The sequence below is a fragment of the Ochotona curzoniae genome, unplaced genomic scaffold (assembly GCF_017591425.1).
Source record: "Ochotona curzoniae isolate NIBS_2020 unplaced genomic scaffold, NIBS_Ocur_1.0 scaffold_4506, whole genome shotgun sequence".
In the NCBI taxonomy this organism is placed as follows: domain Eukaryota; kingdom Metazoa; phylum Chordata; class Mammalia; order Lagomorpha; family Ochotonidae; genus Ochotona; species Ochotona curzoniae.
Window position 1 is genome coordinate 80,707,484 of NW_024467119.1, and position 8,000 is coordinate 80,715,483.

Sequence of the window (8,000 nt, forward strand, 5' to 3'; positions counted from 1 at the left end):
GGGAGTTGGTAGGACTATGGATTTTGCATTCCATCTGTTACAAAACTGTATCACACAATCTCTGGAAAATGCTCCTGCACGCTACTGAGAAGAAGAGAGAAAAGGGTCAGCGGTATTAGTAAAAGAGCAGTTTGCTTTGTGGATTTCTGGAAAGAGTTTGTGGATCCCCAGACCTTAGTACATTATATGCGTCTGCATATGATGAACCTTCTGCCAGCCCCCTCCTATTGCCTGCTGAAGACGTGACCTGGGTTTGTCGCTCGGCGGTGACTACGAGGCTCTTGCTTTCTTTCTTCTCCCCCCATGAAGTTGTGCATAAGTGAATGTAGAGCGCTTATGTTCTTACTCTGTCCATGGTGCCTATTGAATTTGGGATGATGCTCAAGCCCATTTTAAGCCCTTTGATCCTCCTACTCTGGTTTAGCCCAAATAGCTTTGCCCCTACTACTAAATCTGCCTTATCTTGATCTTTGAGTCTAAGAATCTTGCCCTCTCAGTTAATTGAAAGCTTGGCTTAGGATCAGCACTGTTGCTTGTTTCCTACATATGTGACGTAAGCTTGCTGTTGATTCACAAGGCGTATTAGATAGTGGAGAACCAGTAACTTAGAGCCTGGGAGCAATAGGTGAATAGTTTGTCCGCCCCCCCCCCCCCCCCCCCCCCCCCCCCCCCTCCCCGGAAATCCCATTTTATCCTTTCTCTGATGCGCCCCTTCCTAGAAAACTGCCATGAAGGCCGCACGCCTTCGCAATGCGTATCTAGCCCCTAATTCTAGACATGGCCACTTAAGTTCCCCAAAGGGCATTGATACTATCGCAAATAACTATCACATGTGTCCAGTTATAAGTCCTCTTTTTCTCCCATGGCAAAAGCACAGCTGTTCATTGTTGCTCTGAAACTCACATCCATCTTTCCCTTCAACTAAATTCTGGGGAAATCTTGCTAAGCCATTTCGACATGGCATTCCACGAGACATGCAGCCCGTTCCAAACACAGACAACAGCTGTTACCCCAGTCACTCAGTATTCACATATTCCCAAACACTGCTTTGGGACTGAATTCTTCAAGTGCTTTTTGAGCTAAGGTTGTAAATCTGTTTCTATTTGATTGCAATTTCATATTTAGTTTGTACTCCCTAATCTAGAATTTTACATAACTTAAACACCAGTCCTATGACTCCTATAAATTTAATAGAAAATTTTAAATCCTTTGCTTATTGAAAATATTTTGAGCTCTGAAAAGTATTTGATATTTAGAGCAGTTTCTCATTTTGTTCAGCTGAAAAACTAAAGGTTCTCTTAGCTTTCTGTTCAAGTGTGGGACAGGGACAGTCCCCTTAATTAATACAAAAGTTTTGGGGTTTGTAGTATAAGACTTTTGAGAATAGTCATTTCTTCACCTCATTTCATTTTTGAATAAACAATTCTTGTTTGTATACTATTCATAAAAGGAAAAATGAGATTTCCTTATGAAGTTAAATTCTCTATAACCTAGTCTAATGCTTTTGTGATCATCTTTTTCTATAAAGAAAAACATGTCAATGCTGCTCAAAATTAGAAGTGCACAACGTCGCTGAGTTGTGCAACTCAGGAACTTACAGAAAACATTTGTAGAACCTGGATGTTAGTGACACAGGTAAATTTTATTTATTCACTCATGCAAGAAACACAGATATGTTATATGTAGATTCACCCCTTGTCTTCATGGGGAGCTGGGAGTTGGGAACTCATCCAGATCTCTGAAGTGAGAAACCAGGACCCCACAACAACGCCATCACTAATGTCTGACAGCGTGTGCATTAGCAGAAGGCTGGGATCAGGACATGGAGCCATCAATTGAACCCTCATTCTCAGCTCTATGGGATGTGGGTGCCCACCTGTATACACCTTTTTTTTTTTTGTTTTTTTTTGGAGCTCTAACTACTCTTTGAGGACAAATGGTATTTTTAAGGGAGATTGCTGGCCATATGTTAAATGCTGGCCCTTTAACATACTGGTTTAATTCTTGGTCAAAGGCAGACTTAAAGTTGAACAACTTAGGCTAGTAATAGGCAATTGAAGTCGATCATTTTAAAATAGCTTCAATAAGCATGAAAAATCAGTATGAATGCATTACTTCAGTTTCATGGACAACTTGAATTAAAAGCAGGTCACTGCAGTTCTGTCTTCGTTTAGATGAATAAAATGTTCTCACTGTCTCCAAAGCGGTTTACTTATAGTACCATTCATAATGTATTTTTCTTGATTTGTATGACTGAGACTTCTTGACCACAGAAAAGACAATTTATTTAGCCATTTCTTGGGCTATGTAGGCTGGTGGAAAACAAAGTTCTCAAGATAAATTGGTATTGGCACTTAAAATATATAGTTATTCCCCTTAGTCAGACAATATTTATCTGGAATGGTTGTATTCCAGAATAGAATCTAAAAAGAGACTGATGCCAACAAAAAAGGCCAAACTATATTTTCACACCAGATTTGTCTTCTGAATTCACTTTAAAACCGACTCTTTGCAAGAGTTGTTTTCACCAACTTAGATCAGCCAAGACCCCTACCATCCAGCCTGGCGTTTCCTATCAATTAGTACAAAGGGACAATCAGCCATTTCCTTGTGTTGGGTGGCCAGAGAGTGGATCTGCTGCTTGCTTCTTGGTTTCTATCCGCTTGCTGTGCTCTCTTGCCTTCACCCTCCTGAAAGTCAAAGAAGCAAGTGTGTATGCTGCACTGTCTGAGGACAAGAAGTCCTGGAGGAGACCAAACAAAATCAAACGGGTTGTGGGAAAAGCCAGATCCTTACTTAGGTCTTCTCTGTGTGGCTTTAGGCCCAGCTACAATGATGTGTGAGCAGTGAAAGGAATGACCTTGTGCCCAAACTTATTATGATAGGGAAAGAGAAATGGCTGGTGTCCTGAAGCTCTCACAACCTAAACAAGTGCTTTGATACATCTTCAGAAAGAGATTTTGGATGTTTATAGTCAAAGAAGAGTGCCTTTGTGGGGAGGGGTCCCTTGTTCCCTTCATCCAGGGGCAGTGAGAGCCCCAGTTTGGACACCTGCATACATCATGCCACAAGAAAGCCACAGAGGCAAAAGCAACAAAGGCAGGAAAAGTGGAACCTCAATATTGGGCCTTTGTTCTTCAGAATGACCCAAAGTGAGGCCTTCTTTCCTACCAACCTGTGGGCCAAACCTTTTTCCATCATCATCTTGTGTTCCTCTGGCTTGTCTTCATGTTAAATTATTTTAGGAACTTCTCAGACATAATAACTCATTTTAAACATGAATATTATATGAAACTTAAACATTTTTATATGAATTTCAAAAATGTTGTACTATAAAAGACTTTATAAAATTATTTATAACAGGCGGAAATATTAGGTTTGATCTGTTGGTTTACTGTCTACGTATCAACAAAGGCTGAGGTTGGGCCCAACTTCAGCCAGGAGTCAAAAGCCCAATTGATTCCTGCCAGGTGGGTGGCAGGGACCCAATACCTGGGGCCATCACACTGCTGCCCAGGGTATACATTACCAGGAGGCTAGGATTGGAAAAGAAGCAAAGACTCCAATTAAAGCACTCTACTACTGGAGCTGGGCATCGCAAGTGAACCGTTAGGCAACTTACCTCTCCATTTCCTTCATTATGAACTACTTGTACCCTTACAGAGTATTGGTGGCATTCATTGGTGAACATAAAACTGTGACAACTTTCTCTTCTCTTCAGTTAGTTCACTTTCATTCTGATTCTTATGGAGATAAATGTATGAGATCTTACATAAGCATGAAAGGTAACCAGAGATACAGAATTGAGGATGGAGGCATGGCAGGGAGGATGGCCAGAGCATGAGCACTGAGGAAACATTAAACCCCACAGGTTGACTGAAAGCCTGGTTAACTCTTCCATGATGCGTTAGGGCAGATGAGCCAACTTGCCTGAAACCTGCACCTGCTTTTGTGCTATTCTGAAGCAATGAGAGGTTTACCTAAATGATCAGAAGCCTTTCAGAAATCAGAAGCAAACAAATGAAGTTGGCCTGGAAGGTTGTCACCAAATCAAGACAGTGAGGACCCAGAAAATATTAGAGTTTATTATCCAGTACTGCTGTTTTCACTTGTTCATCTCTCAAGGGGAATAAAAATGATGGTTCATCTCTGATTGCTTAAAGGGAATGTTTTCTGACCCTTCTGGACACAGCAGGGCCTTGTTTTCTTCAGAAATGGCTTTTGCAATTGAACCCTGAGCTTCTGACAGGCATTTGTTCCAGATACACTATCTATGTGATTAATGCAGGCAACTGTGACTGCATTTGGCATATTATTACCTAAGCTGAGGGAAAATTACAGCTTGAAAGCAGAGTAGATCATTTCACAAAGTTTCTGAAAAGCCAGGGAATGACGGAAGCAGTGGAAGCAGTGGAAAGGGGATAGAACACTTTTTTAGCCCAGCACATCACTGAAGATAGTGAGGGAATGAGGAAGAGAAAAAGTGAGGAGGAAGGAGAAGGACCACCCTAGGGGAAACCACTAATGCTCCTGCAGCTCAACACAGTGTGTGAACACAGCAGAACAATGCACAAGTCAGGGAGAGAGACAAACAAGCAAGAGGAGTAAAGCACAGTCACTCAGCAGGGAGGGAAGCTTGAATTAAAAACAAGGAACCAAAGCAATTCGGAATGACTTAATCTGGCAAAGAGGGGATGGAAAAATCATACGGCATTGTGACAAGACAATGACCGAGGAACAGACTCTTCCAAACGAAGGACCATTAAAAAAACAAAAAAGATGTCTTATGAGCAAAAATGGGCCCAAAGGGATATTTCACAATGAATTATAGAAACAAGAGAAACTGTAGCTTGAAATTGGAAAATGAAGAGGCAAAATACATGGGGAAATAAAATGAGCCAGAGACACATGGAAGAAACATAAAATATGTGTGCTTCTTTTAAACATTAATGAAAGAATGAGATTCTGAAAGTAATAAAATACTATTTATGGTGTTACAACAGCTAGTCCATCTCTGCTTTTTCACTTTGCAGTGATAATCCCCTGCCTATGCCATTTCTCCTGTTTAAGATTTTTCTCAGAAGAGAATTATTTTATTGGTATAGAACCAGCTAAAAAAACACAGGGTCATGGAATCCTGTATTTTGAAGGTTTATAGAGAAACAAAATAGGCATTTTTCAAATATGTTCCAAGTCTAATAAATAGATTTGTTAGAACAAATGGTGGTCAATACCCAGAATGTTGCTGAACAGCGTTTTATCCATAGAGGGACTAAAGGTGATTTGTGGAGTGACTGCAGAATAAAATGAAATCACACACTTAAAACATTGACTGGCATCTAGGACATGTCCACAGAAAATTCACCATTATGGACTAAACAAATTCAGTTGAACTCAACAAAAGCATGTGATGCTCTTAAGGAAACAATAGTTTAAAGCCAAGGGTACTTGACCAAATTGTTAAGTTTCCCTTGCCATATGCTAGAAATTAAGATGACTAAAAAATAATATTAATAAAAGTAGATAAACCCAAGCAGAACCAAAGGGCTTTATATCATGACACTTCAACTATTTCAGGCAAGCTAATGAGAGGGTACATTCAGGAAAGACTAAATGATCAAACTCCTGAAAATGAACCCAGAATGTAACAAGAGTTCTCTTCTAAAGGACATTACTGGTAAATTATGATATCCTTAGGTAAGAAAAAATGAGGATAAATAGTAACTTTAGAAAACCTATTGTCAGTTTCTAAAAGCTTTTGACAAACTTCCACAGAAGCTGTTTTTAAAATCTGGTTGTGGTTAGTCAAGAAACTATTTGAACTCATAAAATGCTTAGAGATAAGGAATAAAGTGCAGAAGTGAACATGCTCTTCTCTGAATAGAAATTGGTTAACGAAGAGTTCTGTAACTTCTCAGTCAAGAATCTATTGTGTCTTGTAAGACACTTAGATAAGGAATAGAAGATATAGTTAAACCTCTTCTCAGAACAGGAATTACAAGTTCTATAAAGACTCCATGAAATAATAAAAGATGTGGAGGAGAGATAAGGTAATAAGATGCTCATACCATCTCAAGTTACTAAATCCATTGGGATCATTGAGAACAGATTTCTGAGGATCAATCCATGAGATGGAACCGGAAAAAAAAAAATCACTGCTTATGGGAATAGAGCAGGGGGCATTATACTTAATCCTAGAGGAGTGAAATCAAGCCAGAACAAGAAGTCCAATTTATGGTATTGGTTGGGGGAAGTGGAGTAAAAATTCCAGTTCTTCCAAACATCATTCTAATAGCAACTTTGACCTGTGGAGAAAACAACTACTTTAATGTTCTCTCTCTTGCAGCAATGGACTTGGGGCACAGAGCCTGTAACAACACACGTGGACTATTGACTGATGCTCAATAGCCAAAGTTTATTAACAGCATCAGGATTTTAAAAGAAGGTTGTCAGGTAGGCATCCAGGAAGTGGGGTTTAAGCCATTTGCATTTCAACAGCAAGAGATTGTTCCCAAAGCACAACTTGTTTATCCAGCAGGTGCTTTATCAAAACCTGTGAACCAGGAAGTTTCCTATTCATTTATCTCTCTCTCTTTTTTTTTTTTTAATAGGAAAGTGGGTAAGATTATTGTTTTTTCCATATTGGTTCCTTCATGTTTAAAAGGGAGTATTAAGGGAGAAGGCCCACCCAATTTCCCACCCTCCCTAGGTCCCGGTTGTAGGGTTTGCTCTGAGGTTCTTGCTCAAGTGGTTTTGATATTCCAACAGTTATTAATCACTGCCAGTCTTGCCACTCCAAGTAAGATGAGGTCCTTGAAGAATCCACTGATTCACATAGTCCATCATAGAGTCTCTGTTGCCCAGTATTTCAATGCCAACATATAGCTGAGATGGTGCATTGACCTGTTCTGTCTTCTCTCTTTTCTTGGTTTGGGTTCTGAGTCCAGCATTTCAACTGGGGAGAACCCCAAAGAAACTTTGTCTGAGGTGTTCCCAAACCAGATTCTTCTATGTACGCTAGCAAGTACAGGGCCTGGCACAGTCCAGTGCCCTGATCAGCTGGTGGTTGCAATCACTGGGTTGATTCTGTTTTCACACCCGACTTCAACTGGAACCAATGGGTATTGCAGTCCAACCTGGTTCTGCCCAGCACGTACTTCGCCCTCGCATAAACCTGTGGGAGCTGCAGCCTAGTTGGAGCAACCCACAATAATCCCCACCACGCCCACCCCCTACCCTGGTTTGCCAGTATGTGTAGCAGACCAGTCCAGTCTGTCCCACACCCCATTCCACCCCAGCCCCTGTCCTGGTTCTCCTGTGGAAGTGGTAACCCAAGAGGGAGGAGCCCAGGGTATCCGTCCCAGGCCTCTCCCACTCCAAGATTATACACTCTCCAGGTAGTTCTGTGGTTTGACTTGACAGAGCTAGACCCCAGTGCCAGCTTCTACCAGCTGATGCTGTGGCTAAGCCCAACCCACCCTCACCCACTCTAATTTATGCTTGCAACAGTAGGAATAATCAGCCCAGCCTGGCTTTTCCCTGATCTAGTCCACATGAGGCACACAGGCGTTGTAGCCCTGCTTGGTCTGGTCTGGTCTGCCCCCATCTCAGCTCATGCTCTCCAGTGGGAGTAGCTGTCCAGCAAAGGAACCACCCCTTATTCCCCTGCCGGCTCCACCCCCTCCCTTCCTGGTTCACACATGTGCTGGTTGGGCGCTGTGGTCACATCCAGTATAGGCAACCTCACCTTGGCATTCCGTATTGTGCACTAGTTTTCGTTGCGACCAAACCTGGCTCCACCCACACTGTTGTGGTGCTTGGATTTGCCAGTAAATGACATGAACAGATTCAGCTTGGTCTTCCCCCAACCCATGCCAAATGTATGTAGGCCTGTTCTGGGCTGTTTCCTATCATGTTTCTTGAGCTTACCTGCTGGGTCTGTGTCCTGCCTGAGGAGTTGCCCGGGCTCCTCCATCAGAATCTCCCCCAATGCCAGATTT